This window comes from Argiope bruennichi, chromosome 4 (assembly GCF_947563725.1).
Source record: "Argiope bruennichi chromosome 4, qqArgBrue1.1, whole genome shotgun sequence".
NCBI classification, from domain to species: domain Eukaryota; kingdom Metazoa; phylum Arthropoda; class Arachnida; order Araneae; family Araneidae; genus Argiope; species Argiope bruennichi.
In genome coordinates, this window is record NC_079154.1 from 3,258,053 (window position 1) to 3,274,818 (window position 16,766).

The following is a 16,766-nucleotide window of genomic DNA, read 5'->3' on the forward strand; positions in this document are numbered from 1 at the left end:
CAAATAATAGAAGATTCGACTGCAGCTTTCAAAATATATCTAATTGATGCTTGAAGTTAAATATCATGCAGCAGTGGTCACTGTAATGCTTGAAATTAAACCCTGGAATAAGGAAAGAAAACTAGTTCGAAGACTCATTTTCACATCAGAAAAAAAAAAAAAACTTTTGAATTTTAGAATTTATGATTAAATCTTTTGCTTTCTATTGTGAGTATATTCTAGAAATACAAAGAAAAGTAGAAAATTTTCATTTCGTATTTTCATAAAAGTCATATTGTGACTATGAGTTTACGAATTAGAATTCGATGAATGTAATGATGACTGTTTCATTTACATCGAAACGGTAAAAACCATTCTTAAATGAAGGCAAAATATCAGAATAAAATTAAATATGGAAACCAATAAAATTTCATGCATGTTCTTGGGGAATTTTATGATTGTATTTATAATTTCATTTAATTGTTTGTGAATACTGATTTTTCTTTGAAGGAAAAAATATCAATGTTTATTTTAAGCGATTTTCTTTTCTAATTTAATTACTTTCAGATGATCGTTAAGTTTGGCAGAAAAATATCAGGGATAATGTCTTTATATATGCTTGAAAATATCCGTATTCTTGGTTCTTCACACAAAAATCATGGCGCAAGTTTTATTTATAGCCTACCTTTTGTTTTTTGAAAAATAATACTGACACAAAGTAGTTTGAATAAAAAGGTGATTCTGGTTTATTCATAATTAATTGTTCTATCATTTTGTGCTCTTTAAATGGGTGGAGATATTTTCCATTGAAAATCTATCATTATGCCATTCCATTTCACTTCTGTTACTTTGCTATTTTATTGAGAAGGCTGTGAAACTCCCCTTTCTGCGCTCCATATTTTTACTGATTTCATGAATATACAACAGTTATACCAATGACAAATTTTACACAAAAGAATGCCCTGATTATTTTCATTTTTATCATTCTACGTCATTTTACCAACAATACAAGCATTTCTACCCATCGATACTGCTTCGTCCAGTGGTGGCTGTACAGAAGTAGAAAAAGTTCACATACTATGAGAGTTAAGCAGATTGTATAAGAACTCTTACCACGAATCCCAAATACCGATTCTCTGCAACTTAAGTCTCGATGCGAGGAAGAGATTGATTGATGTTGAACAAACGCCAAGTCAGTATGTTATGCTTGTGTTTAGTATGGGGCAATGTAATGGACAATGAACTGTGAACTGTGCTGTGCATGTGAATATGTTCTAAAACTGTGTTCATCGTAATGAATGTTATTTTAAAATATTCTTTTTTTCTACCATAATACAACTATATCGCTCTATCGTTTACTCAAGTTTTCAGCGTTGGTAAGAAAGTTTTCTAGCTTATTTTCTCGTCCAGCTTCTATACTGTACCTACCTAAAACAAAAGTGGATGCCCCAGCTCCAAGAGCTCGTCTCTGCTCCACAACACTAATCTCTATTTATTTTTAATTTGGTTATTTATTTAATTTAATTTGGCAATATATTGTTTGGCAAAAAATGAATATCACCATCATCATCTTTCTAATCACTCTTATTTGCAGAAAAATCAAAGGTGATTGGCGCATTTGCAAAAATACGGGGGGCATTCGTATCTGAAACCAGAGAGTAGATAAATAGAATAATATTTTGATAACAGAAACACAATTATTTTTAAACGTTTTCATGCCGAATCGTATTCAGTATTACTCTTCAAATTATAACTGAGCGTAGTGCATATTCCCTCAAACTTTAAACATAGCACTAGAAGTGGAGGAATGAAGAGTGATGCAATTATAAAAAGGAAAACAGCAAGAAAGTTGCAATTTAAGCAGAAACTATTGGTTCGAAAGTGATGAACTTTCGTAGAAAGACAAAATAATAATAATGATAATTATTAAAATATAAATGTCTAAATTCTGATAAAGTAAAAATAATAAGATATTCACATTTAAATTTTTGTAATCGTGGGGTATATAGCTCTTATTATTATGTATTTTAATACAATTCAAATGCATTGAAAATGTCATGCATTTTCTTTTTTGGCATTTGAAATCTCAGTACAAAGAATATTCCGACTTCCTATGAATAAAATATTCTTTTATTAACGCATTCTCGATTTGATTTCAAAAACGTTCTTATTGGAATGCAAAGGCCATTAACAGTCAAAAGAGCTTTCCACTATTCCGAGAATGGTTTTAATGTTATGCTATTTCTCTAATGAGTAGTGAATTGACAAATATCCCTAATGAATTATTCGTTTTCAAAGTTAAGAAGATTAGAAAAGCCTGGAAATTTCAAAGTCCTTATTTGTATTTGCTAAGAAAATCGCACTAGAATATTTATGTGCAAAACTCAGATTCGCAATGAGCGGTAATGAGTTGTTAAAATTAAAAATAAAATGAAGATTTGATGGAAATTTTTTATTTATTAACGATTTTAGTTTTATAATAAAAAAGAAGAAAATACAATGTAAACATGGTTTTTCTATCATAATTCCTCCTCTTTTTCGTATGTGGGTTTTCTGTAATCTAGTTTTGTTTATTGCAATTAAAAATAAAACAAAAAAAAATTAAATCTCAATTTGTGATGTTGGTTTATGGGAATCATATCGTTTATGATAGTTTAATTTTTGTCAATTGGCTGGGACATCATAGGAAATATGAGTTTAGATGTTACTTTTACAGCGTTATAGATATTTAAATTAATCATGACGTCATGGTGAATGACTCCATTCCTCACGAATTTTATTAATGTGCCAATTCTAGGAATAAATATGATGCTGTTTGACAGACAGAAGAAATGAAAGGCATATTTGTGAACATTAAAAAAAGCGATACGAAATTATAAAATAGCAAAATAACTCGAAACTCTTAAATAAGAAACAAAAATGAATAAGCTTAACAAAAAGGAAAAATAGCAGAATTCTCTAAGCTGATATCATTTAGAGATTAATAATTTGAGATTAAAGAAAATGATAATAAAAGCGATAAACAGGCTCAAAAATTTTAATGTGAAAACTAGCCGTCTTTGGCGCCCAGCTATTTCGTTAAATTTTCAATTCAATATTTTGTGTAACTTGTTTTCTTAATAGATCCTTCAGCAAAATATTTTAAAGCCATATATTTTGATAGTCATTTGACTCATATTATTACAGAATTTTGCGCTGTTCTGTTCAGTAAAGATTGAATCTCTCTAATTTTTAGTCAACTCATGTAAAATATGAACTTTAAACTGATGCGGAAATGACTGAGCTTCAGTTAAAAACCATCATTTTTTAATGAAAGAAAGCATGTTTTTTAAAATAAATCTGAATACAGAAAAAAGAACCGTTAAGCTTTAAAATCTCCTATGTACTACAAAATATTTTTTTTATAATTTATGCAATACCTCAAAGAATTATTTAATTAAATTCACTTTCAGTTTCTTCCGTCATAAAACTCAGGTTTTACCTTTACTTCCAAAAAAATTAAATGATATTAATATTTTATTTTGTCCTGTTCTATAAATATACTTCAAAAATTTATGAAATCTAAATTTTATACAGACATTTGGTCCTAAGAAAGCCTATTCAGTGAAATATTCTGACCCTCCAACTTTTAAATTAAAAAAAAAAAGACTCTTTAATCTTCCGTGAGCAAATCTTTTCTATCTTTTTTTACCAAAAACTGAGTATGCATTTTGTACGTTTTTATGGCAAACATTTGGACCAAAATTAGACACATACCTAAAATCTGACAACAAAACTAAGTTCCAAATTCTATTCATATAGATGGTTATGCTGTTGAGTTATGACATTTAGATAGACGGAAAGGTCGGAATAACAAATAGTAGTCCTTTCAATTTGTTTAGTCCAAGATTTAAGAAAAATAAACGATTTTATCGATAAATCTGTATATCAAACTTCATCCATAAAACTTATTGTGTATTCCAGTTTCCATGCTACACACATTTCACGGACAGATAGACTTCTCCTTTTTGAATCGGTCCAATCTTTAAAAGACATTTATAAATCTTATGATAAGATTTCAAGCCAAATTTCATCGTTCTAGTTCAAAACATTTTTGTGTTATCGTCTTCAAAACAGACAGAAAAGTTTACAAAGAAACGTTTTTTTTCCAATTCTGACAGATCTGAAAGGTGGGAGTTTTCAAAATGTGATTTTTGTCAGATAATGGTTAATTTCTTTGTATATCTCTTACTTGAAAAATACAAATGTGTAAAAAGGCAAATAAATGTGATTCAATTCTATTGAATACAGAGCAAAAATTTTCTCAAAATACTACTATCCTTCAACAAATCAATTCTCAGAGATGTTCACATTACAATTTCCGCTTGCCATTTTAAATCGAAAAACGATTTTCTTTTTCCCACTTACATAGTTTGCCACTTTTACTCTTCCATTGTTCATGCATTTACTCGAAAATCCAATCTGAAAGTTACCAAATAATTTTAAGAGAAGAATAAAAGGTATTTTTTATCTTTTTATTCCACATTCTTGTTTTAACTGAATATTTCATTTCTTTCCAACTAAAAACAAAAACTACGCCTACAGGTTGGCTGCTTAGACTGCAGTTGAAGAGTATCACGTTCCATCCAAATCCAAGAAATGATTTCTTTTCAACCCAGTGCAGAGAGGATTAGTTGATAAAAAAAGGATATTCTTAAGCTTGTTAGGTAAAGAAGATATCGCAGTTCTTGTGAAGGTCAAGTGTGATTGCAAAGCCCATTGCTCTCCTTGAGAAAACCGATCGCGCCTGTTGGGCTGCTATTTATTTCCTACATTAGGAGATGGATTTCTTTGATTATACGCAACATAATTCTAGGATTTAGTCATATTCATTAGTAAATACTTTGAAAATAGTACACTTAAGATAAGGGACTACATTCTGGATGATTTTAAAAAAATGCTATAAACTTCTTATGTTTTTGAATTTTTACATAAAATTGATTTAAACAACACATATAATGCAAAAATATATCAACTGTTAGACAAAACTGCTCAGAGAATGGACAAGATATGTAGTTTTATTGGCTAGGAGAAGGTATTTAAGAAAAAACACCCTTTGAGTTTGGCAGTTTATCTAATGGTTTGTACCAAATTTTAAAGATAAAAACTATATTACCTAGTTTTTGGTCTAAGAAATAAGTCTATTTCTATCCTTTTTTTCCTATATTGGATCTCAACAGACAACAGTATAAAATTTTTTATTTATTTTTTAGAAAACGAAGCTTTGAATCTTCTGAAATGCACGAATAATTTATTCTTTATTTCCTAAACTGCAGAATTTGTTGAGAAATTATATCAAAACAGCAAAAAATATGCATATGATTTAAATTTATGAGGGTTTTTTTTTCTAGAAGATTTTACCAAAATTTAGAAATCGACAAAGTAGCAAATGAACTTATAAAACAGCATTAATACATAACTTAACGCAATTATAAATATAATTTTATGAAGTACCAACATTGATACGGTCTTATGAAAAAATAAAGAAATAAAGAATATAGAATGCAAAATATTGGCTAATTTGGATAAAAATCGTACCTAAGAGACATTTCGCTGTAATCACTTACTTTAAAGCAAAGATTTATGGATATCGAAATATACTTTTTAAAGGTAGAACATGATATAATACAATCAGTAATGAAGTACGAAAATTCAAAATTTTATAAGATGTTTCCGAACATTGTGCCAATGATGAAAAAAATTATAATTTTTTTCTCCCAATATAAAAATGAATGTAATGATGCAATATTTATTTGAACCCTCAAATACTGTAAGCAAAACTTTACCGCCATTTTAAATGTCACTTTCTCATAAAGAATAATTTTTAACCTAGATTTTTAGTTAATGCTTTGGATAAATCAAAATTTTATTGTGAATCTCTATGAGGCCAGTGAAATGAGCCAAGTTCCACCTAACTATCATTAAACTTGAATAACCAATAATTTACAAAAATGTTCGGTTCATAAAGTTGAAGACTATAATCTTGGTCCTAAAAAGTACAAAACGTCAATGTAACACGAAAAAGCTGAAAAATAGCTAATACTTCCTTAGATAATTATGTCACGTCGCGTCCAAAGCTTAAGCGCTCTTTCGAACTAATTCTAGTTGATCTGGCAGAATTTCAAGAAAAGTTTTCTCTTTTTTCTTACTGGCTTATTTTCTTTTATTGGTATTGCACAATCAATCGAGAATCTATTTCGTGAAGTTGTAGTTGGTGCTATAGAGCAAAGGCAGTGAGCTAAAGTTCAAGTTTAGACACTTCGTTTCCAACTTTCTTCCTTTCTTTACAATAACAAATAATAAAAGAATAATAAGTAAAATAAATATAAAAAAGCGACATGCCTTTTCATAAAGAAAGCAAAAAGATCTATAATAAATACATTTTTTATAAACTGTTATGTAATACTTTCAGGTATTTTATTTGTCTAAGAAGTTTAATATTTTCTTCTTTAAGTTCATACCTTTATTCTTTAAGATGAGGTATTAAATTTAATCATTTTGTCTTCGTTTCCTTTCTTGCATCACAATGCTATCTGGAGACGAAGAAAACAGTATTTAATTAAAAAAATTTTAAAGTCTTATTACTTTCATTTTATTTATACACTTTTAAATTGATTTAATAACATATCTATGATTAGGTCTCTCAACTTGTACTGTAGAAGAATTAATGCATTGAAGGAATTTTTTCCTTTTAGTAGCTGCTTTTACAGTTTCCTTATCATAATCAGAATTTGAAAAGAAATTTGAGGTCTTCCTAATTTAAAAAAAAGATATTTTTGATGCATCGTCGAATTTTTTTTAAATAAAATTCTGTTGAGAGTTTTTACTTATTATATTTGAAGTAGTTATAAAACACTCTGATTGTTTGAACTGGTTTGTAAGTGCCAAAGAACATCTAAACATTATAAAAAGATACCTGAAATGAAGCATTTAACTGCAATTTTTGGTAGAAAATTTAAACATTGGCAGTCTATTCGCAAACAGACTTTAGGAAATTAATACAGGAACGTCCCATTCTCATTTAAATTAAATTCGCATTATTTTATGAATTTTAAAGGAAGGAAGATTTTATGGAAGGCAAATCAATTCCGTGACATGAATTCATGACTTTCTTCTGTTTTAATCACATAGCAAGGCTGAAGATAATGTTTTACATTTTTACATGATAGCTTATGTCACGATAATTTTCCCAAAAGTAATATAGATTAACTGAATTGCTAAGATATCAATCGATTATTGATATCGATTTATGTGAATGTCATTTATGATTATGTCATTTGCGCTTGGGTTGGAATATAACTGATACTTTCCCCATTATTCTGAATCAATTAAAATTTTTCATTGGTGCTGATTATCTAGCGATTCATTTTTTTTAAATTTTCGCAACAACTAACGAGAATTTTTATTTATAAAATTCTATACAGAGCTCAACAAAATTACAAAATTGCATTATATATTATGCATAAAGAATTTCTTGGAAGTGTATCAGATCTTTTATAGCATGTTTTCTTCAATTGACTCTTTTGATCAGTGGTCACCATTGATTATATGCAAGCTTTATCATAAACAATTCTTAAATCCATGTACTTATACAATGATTCTAACCATCAAAGTGGCGAAAAATAAATCATTGTTGATAAATCTTGTTCCAATAAAGGGGATAATCAGAGGGATGCGACATAAATTCTTATCGAGAATTACAAATTCTACTAATCCCCTTCATCATTTTGGTTCCCACTCTGAGAATAGAAATTTAATGCCATTGTATTGTTTGCCATTGTATATCTCCTGGTGTAGAGTGGACTGACAAACCAGTATTTTCGGCGAATCAATGGCAATATAAGGAGAGGAAGAGCATGAAAATGCCTTTCATCAAGTGATCTCCTAAATAACTTCCTTACTATATACAGAGGTGGCAGCTTCATTTCCAATAAAAACTTCTTTGTTGAAATTTTACAATATTGTATGAAATTTGAAAATTCTTGTGAACTGCAATTACCCGGATTTCTAAAATTTCCAATTTGTATTTCCCGAGAAAATGGAAGCATAATGCCTCGATGCTAGAGACTCTAGAAAAAGAAAAGAAAAGAAAAACCTCAACTAGAAATCAAGAATAGGTTGCTCTGTACAATTTATAAAATCGAACTCGGGTTCGAAAACAAATGTTTCGTTCAAAATGGGAGGAACAGGCTCTTTCAACAACAACCTTTTAGGACCCTTCCATCAAAAGTGCTGATTTAGCAGAGTGTTTGGCGAAATTTTCTTGGAAACACAACCAGCAGGATTCGATGTTCCTGCAATATGATTCCAATGGGTTTGTGGAGCTAAAGACCTGATTTTAATCACTTTGTTTAATATAAAATAATTACATTTTTCGATGGCGAATATATCCAACTCAATACAATTTGAGAATCTGGCTATAAGAAAATTCCATTGATTTGCGTGGGCAAAGATTTCAGAATTTGTTTCAAACATGCCAGTAATGCACAGCACATTCCGTTCTAAAAAGAGTAACATGCTCTATTGGATTAATTGCGTAGTTTCGCCTCAACAATAACTATCTGAACTACTTTAGCATCTTCTTTGTTCTTAGAATAATTCTAAGGTATAATACTGCTGAATAAGCTTCACTTGATTCATTTTAATATACGTATATGCATTTCAATCCGAGTCCCCATATGAGACTTTAGGAAACGATGAACTTAGTCAATTGAAGTTTAGTTTGTGAAAAGAACTTGTTGCATCTTCTTAAAATAGAAATTCAATGGGCCATCCAAAGAAACATTATCTTCCATGAACTTTGGAGCATGATCTCTTATCGAATAATACAAGAGGACAGAATTCCCAATGGACCGAAAACTCTTGCAATGGCTGGCAATAGTTCCAGTGCAGTGGTTAGCGACTTAAAGGCAGAAATATTAACTTTTAACCTATCTCTTGAAGGATTCCAGAATAATCCAAGCAGTTTCATATACTTTTGTTCCGATTCTAGACATTTCAATTCACTGGGAAGATCCGAGATAAACACTACGATCATTGAACGCTCATTTTCTTATCTTGAATTCGCCCATTTCCGTTACTTGATCGAAGTTTCTAACTAATGTCTAGCTTTTGGCACCAAATACTCTCAAAAGCAAATCATCGATGTAGAAATTCTCACTCTAATAACCTCTGCAATATTTGGAAATGACTTTTCATAGTCCTGGGTTAATTGATGCAAAATCTTAAGCAGGGCCTGACATCTGGGGGAGGGGTGAGGAGGATGCAATGCACCGGCCCCACGATTGAGGAGAACCCTACATGATCAAGAACTAAAATAATGTTCTGAACGGTAAAAGCGGGATGAAAAGAAGAGAGGAAGAAATTGAACTGGAATAATCGATGAGTTTGTAAATATACGAATTTTACAAATATATTACAGTTTAGTGCAAATGTGCAATATATGGACATACATTACAGTCATTTACCTCGCGTATTAGATTAAATTGCATATATTAACTTGAGAATTCATACTATAAAATGTTTAACTTTGTTAGATCTGATCATGTTCATGCCACGGAAATATCCCCTAGGTGTCAAGACTTTAGAATAATTGCTGTAAACCTTCATGCAATTTATGTTCCTTGTTTATGACATTCTTTTAATTTATTAATTTGTAACATCGCTTCCAGCAGTATATATTGTAATTTTATTTTGATATTTCAATGTTTATATTGTTTATTTTCTGCATCTACAAAAAGGATGAGAAATTCTACAAAAGTGTTTAAACATTACTCTTAAATCAGTGTGCGACACTCGTTGGTAAGAAAAAATATATACGGTTAGGTAGCGTATACTCAGTTTAAACAAATTAGTTACCTTAGAAGAATTTATTAATGCAAATAATAGCAGCATCTGAAGCTTGGATTCAATTGGATCCATTGAATTCAATACAAGAAATGACATTTTATGTTTAACAGTTTAGCACACAATATTGTCCGAAATGTACACTATCGATAAACTATTTCAAGTGCAAACAATTGTTCTTGACTGGGGTTTTAATTCGGTCAGTAAAATTAAAACTGAAATCCAAAATGTAAGAACAAAATTTAACTCATTTTTAGACGAAGCAAACTCGATAGCATGTAATTTTAATCTGTCAGAACATTTTCCTGAAAAACGAATTCGAAAAAAATAGAAAAATTATATTTCATAACAGTAGAAGATGAAATTATTGCAAACCCGGTTGAGGAATTTAGATGTTATTCTTTAACTCTGTAACCGATACTGTTATTCTACAGATAGAAGATAGATTTAAAAGTATTTGAAATTAATCACTTGTATAAAAACTTTAGAAAAACATGAATTCGCAAAATATACTAAAAACATTGTAACATTTATAATAATGATGGGGATGAAAATCTAATCCAAATAATTGTTTTGCGATGGGATTTGATTTTGAATAAAAGGAATGTAAATAACGCTGAACACATATTGCAATAGATATTAATTAATAATTGCAAATGTATTAACTGTATTAAAACTTTTTCTAATATTACTATAATAAATGCTGAGCAAAAAATGAGCCTTTCAGCAAATTAAAATTAATAAAGAATTGTCTTCGATCAAGCATATGGGCATAACGCTTAAATGCGCTCGCTATTATAAGCATCGAAAATGAAATTGCAAAAAATTGTGATTTTCCTAAAGCAATTAATAGCGAAAGCAAACCCACGCATTAAATAAACATGCAATAATAATATTTGTTCATTTTTTTTTTACTTTGCAAAAAATTTAGGGCCCCAAATGGCTTTTTGCATCCTGGCTCCTTCATAGAGAAGGCCGGCTCTGGTCCTAAGCCAGGAAAAGTGCCTTATATCTCCGTTAGTAAAGGATACCTTTTAACCGATTCTGTGGAACCAAAAGATTCTCTGATAATCTACTTTCTATTCATAAGAATTACACGGTATATTTAGGTTTGGAGTTAGATTTATTAAATTAAACCGAATTTTCGAATTCAATTTAATCAAATGTGTTCAGCTTGGGTCCCTTATCCAAATAATTATTTAAAGAAATACCTTCATTATCTATCACGGGACTATCGCAGGTTTGCTGTCTTACTTCCGAATTCTGCGATGTGGTAAGTAATAGCTGTGATAATTCAAGAGTTCCTCATCTGGGACTAGCTCCATATGAATTTGCCTTGAATAATCTCACATAAGTTTCGAATACTGCTTCTGTAATATATGATCCCGATCAAATTTACTTTCCAAGTGATAAAAGCAATTTAAATTTTTGAATTTCTGTATTATCCAATTCAGGATGACTCTTAAAAAGAAGAGTTGCTATGTATCTTTTCGTATCTATTTAAGTATCCATCTTTGTATATATGTCTTCACTGATGGGCAGTGGCGCCTCATCACTAGTAACCGACTCGAGTTTTCAAAACCCTTTTAAATTGAATTCAACATGACAGTGATAGGTAATTGACTCTTGGACTCGAGAATTAGAACCCGCATAGATCCTGACTGACAGAATCCATCCAAGTTTAGTATTCATCGCACTCTGAACTCCCTCTCTATCCTTAATAGACCGAGCAATTGTCAGATCTGCACCGATCAAAACCTTGACTAAGCCAGAGACAGAAAACCCAAGAATCTGCAAATCTTAAAGCCTCTAAATGAGACCAGGCTTCAAGTTTCATTTTAAAATGTAGCAGGTTTAAAGCTATTCGAGAGACGACAAAAGTACTAGCTCTAAGGATTACCAAATCTTTAACATTGCGAATATTCTAATTTAATCTCTTAAAAAGAAATCTCAGCAACCAGATTGTTGATACCTGAATATTTGCTCTCTCTTTCAAACTCAGTTCATTCCAGCAAGACTCTTTTATCAAGAATCTCTCATTGTCATTATCTAGCATTACCCTGCAGGCTATCAAATCTCCAAAATCCGTCTCGGCGTTTATCAATACCGTAAACATCCACAACTTCACATTTGTTTCATTAATAAAAATAAAAAAAAAACATTTGGGCATAAAAATAACCTTGCATCGTTTGATATAAACTTCAAAATAGAACTCTGTTTTTTGACTTCTATCATCCGCTTCCATATGCTCAGCTGTGTGTTCTTGGGGTAAAGAGTCTCTTTTCAGAAGCAGCCTCGTTTTTCGATTTCCTTTTCCTCTCGTGATAAATAGAACTATAAATCTAATAAATTCCTAATAAATTTTACAACGTTCTGGAAATAAACATTTAGCAATGAATGAATTTGGTTCTTAAACATTTAATAGAATGTCGTTTCCTTCTTACCGGATTACGTCGCTGTTCCAGAGGCAAATTCTAAATCTTATAACACTGATGCAATAAATGATTATCTTCACATTGAACTTCACGAAAAGTCAACCAAAATCTAAAATCGAAATCAAAAGTTGGCAAATCCAATCATGGCAATTTCAAGTTACCTAATCCAGAAATCAAAGACCAGGAAGAAACTTCAATCTTCATCGATTATCGAATTTCTTGTGTCTTCGCAGTTAGGCGATTATTGCTAGCTAATGTGTCAATTGTAATATTCTTTGTCCCTATAATGTAATGAAAGAAATTTTCCGAATCATCACAACGTTGCAGATAAAAATCGAGCAATTCAAATGTTAAATAATATTAGTTTATTTTCTTATCACTTCCCATAACTGCAGACCATCAAGGTTGTCAACACCTTGTTCATTATAACACTGACTTTCAACAAAATACAAGCTTAATATTTGCAGCTATAACCATTTTCACAGTTAACCGCAGCAAGACGATTACGGCTTTGATATACCAAAATTTACGGTTTTATTTAATGAAGTTCAAAAGAGTGAATAATAGGAAATAATCGTTTTTTTAAAAAAACAATGAATAAAAAAAAACATAGTTAAAAGGAAAAACAACAAAAAAACAACAAAAAAAACAAAGACACACATAAAAAAAATAAACAGTTATAGTTATAGCTACAGCTATTCATGGTGCCATCTCTCTGTAAAATTCCAACAGATATTTATGGATAGAATAGCATTATTAAGAAAGGAATCTCTAGTCAAATAATTTTTGAAGCAATTTGATACTACCAGTCGGCACTGGCAACAATTTATAATATATTAGATTCATAGCATAGCAACAATAATAGGAAATTGCTTACTGTCAACAATTTGTAATTTAAATTCCTAGTATTTTTTATTTTAAGCATCAGGTCATTATCATGGCTCAATGATATTCCGGTCTTTTTGCTACTTGTATTTGCTCCATCTTCATAAAATACAATTTCCCATTCTTATCTCAGCATAGGCAATTTGCAGTTCCTCTACCGGAATTTTAGCAACTCTTAAATATGAATTTAATTTTTTTCTACTAATTCTTCAAGAATTCTTTTCTAATTCTTCAAGAATTGAACTAGAGGAATGTTGTTTCTGTCTTTCCCGTATTTAGGAAAGCACCCAATTTTTTCTAGAATGCCTGGTCAAATTAGATTACTAGATCAACTTTTCATGAATTAAAATTTTCTTTTTTACTATTTAAATTAATTTTTAAAAATTACTATACATTTTTTAGACAATATGCACAAAATCTGTCTGCTAAGAAATATATAAGAGCGTCAATGACATGCATAAATATAAGCGCTTATTTCATTTTCTTTGGCTTTAGCATCAAGCTTGATAATAAATATTTGTTCTTTTTATTTTTTATTTAAATTCTTTATTAATAAAACTGATTATTTAAGTGACAATATCATCTGAAATTATTTTAAAGAATTATTTGAATTCAGTTGAGTTGGTTTAAATATGCATTAAATAAATATATTTAATTCTACAGTTCTTTTCTTTTGCAAAAGCAGACTGTGAATTTCTTATTATTTATTTTTAAATGCCATGCAAAAATTATGTAAAGTCTTAATTTATGATTTCAAACGTAGAATAAATTATTCTTTATGTACTTATTGAATTTTTAAGGCGTCGTCCATGAAAGAAATCAGCTACTTAAAGCCGCTATTTTCCTTCTTTTCTCATCCTAATGACTAATCGAATATTATAAACAAAGCCTGAACTTCCATTAAATATGCATGACTCTGATGACTCTTTTAGCCACAAATGACCCATAAACTTCAAAGGCTAGCAAATTAACTCTTGTTAACTTGAATAAATCAAGCAAAGTATATGAATTTTTTTTTTCAAAAGGCAACTCTTCCTGCTATTATTTGGAATAATTCATTCGTATTGTGACTCCCTTTTCACCCTTGTTAATGAAATGAAAGTAATGTGCTTTATTTCGTTCTGCTTCTGACGCTAATGCTTTACTGGCAATGAGTGATTTAATTTGATTTCGACCAAAAATTATTTCATTTGCAGAATGATTTGATAAATTTATTTCAGTGCGATATATTGAAAATGTATGACTTCTTCTTTCCATGAGAAAAAAAAATTTCATGCAAATCTAATAACTTGATACAGATGGCTTTATTTATTCTAAAAATAACAGTTGATTTTTTATGTCTTAATACTGTTATTATAAATTCAGAAATCAAACTTGATAAATATATTATGTTGCAATTTATTTATTGATGATGTTCAAGTGTTCATTAATGGCAATGTTTTCATTCTTTTGTTCATTGCTCTGCCTTATTTGTCATGATGGTGATTATATTTTTGAAGTTTTTTTATATAATATAAAAATAAATATATTCTGATGTAATTATTTATTTTTTTACGATTTCTTAAATTTAACACAGACTATATTTTGATTTCAGTTACATCATTTTAAATTTATTTGTGTGGTCAGGTAAATCATCTGACGCAAACTATATCCTTTAATGAATGATTCTGTGGGGTGTTTAAAACATGTCAGGAAATGTTTCTTTTTATAAAATTACTCTCACTAAGACCTTTCTAAGATAGGGAATGAATTTGAAGGTACGTATGTGCGTTGCATTAAGGCTACTTAGGAAGTGACTACTCGAATTTGAATCTTTGTGAAATGAAAGGACGATATAAGGCTCCAATATTATATGTCATACCACAGAAAAAATATATAAAGCATCTAAAAACTAAATTTTTAAAGCAAATCGTACTTGTATGAATTTAATTTCTAATATATATATATATATATATATATATATATATATATATATATATATATATATATATATATTAGAATCATGAATTGTTTAACTTTTATTCATTATTTTTTAGAAAAGAAGAATAAGATTTTGAATAGTGTTTGAAAAGTTTATGGTATTAAGGAATGGATTGAGGATTTAAAAATCAAACAAACTATGATAGATAAAGTTACATAGATTGTTATTTTAACTTGAAATTATGGTGAGTTAAAAAATCCTTACTGTGCCTATTTGTGTAAGTAATAAATGGAACAAAGAGGTGACATCCCGGTTTCATAATTTAAGTTCAATGCAAAACTGATTAGAATCATAAGATATTGATTCCATAAGATTGTACTCCAAAAAAAAATAATGCATGAATAGCTATATCAGACAGAAACGTAAGAGTGATCATTGATGTGGGGATTTAGTACATTGAAACTAGTGCATTAAAAACCGGAGAGAATTTGTAAGTGTCCTAATCGCTTGAGGCTATATTTTCTGTGAAATCTATTTTAGGAAAGAAGGTGTAAGGGCTCATTAGTCTCTCCAGGAATTAATTGGCCGTGAAATAATTCAAAAATCTCACAATTGCATATATTCACCCGAAATTCCATCCATTCAAGAAGTTTAATTATATTCATGCCTTCTTTTAAAACTGTTCAGTTTCCGGACAAATCTCGGAATTTTGAATCTTGAGCAGATGACACCTAAGCTGGTACCACCACTCTCTAAGATTCTGCATTACACCAACGGGTGAGCATACTGTCTTGACACGTTTAACACGCATCATCCGATTCCACTTTGTTAGGATCGGGATTTGAACCTGGTATCCTATGGCCCCAAAGTTAAAACAAACCATTACGCTACTGCGGTTCTGATTGTTTCACAAAAGAATATATAAGCATTTGAAAAGTATTATGGATGGGTTAATCTAAAACCTCTAACACCAGTGATGTCAAAAATGGATTACATTATTAGACATGAATATATAACCATTCCATTAGCAATCATGTAAATCGACGACGCCAGTGTCAATCGAACTACACTACTATTACGGGATGAGTACATTTCTTGGACATTCTGGTATAATTTCTACCATAAACCGAATGAATAATACTTTCTGAAGTTGGAGCGTCATTTATCCGTGACATTTGGTGCTACTACAACGAAGCATACCAATATTAATTAAGTACAGGGTGGTTATAATTAAAGTTACTCTGTTTAGACCTATGTAGTGTCCGTTCTAGTAGAAGGATGTCGAAGAAATTTGTTACTTAGGTTGTATGGATCATGGGGAACAGAAATCTGCAATAAAAAAATTAGTTCCAATTTCAACCTCTAGGTGAGAAGGCTGCGCATGAAAAACAAAAAACACAATTTGGAACTTAAAAACTTTATTTAATTACAATATACGTTCAATGTGCATTCCATTTACGTCAAGCATATGTTCAAAGCATGTTATGGCGTGTTCAACAGTGGCACGAAGGGTTTCTAGATCAATTGCAGCAACATGACGTGTTATACGTGCTTTCAATTCATGCAGAGTCTGCATGCTTCCTCCATAGACACGATCTTTCAGGAATCCCCACAACCAGAAATCACAGGGATTCAAGTCCGGAAAACGTGGAGGTCAGGCA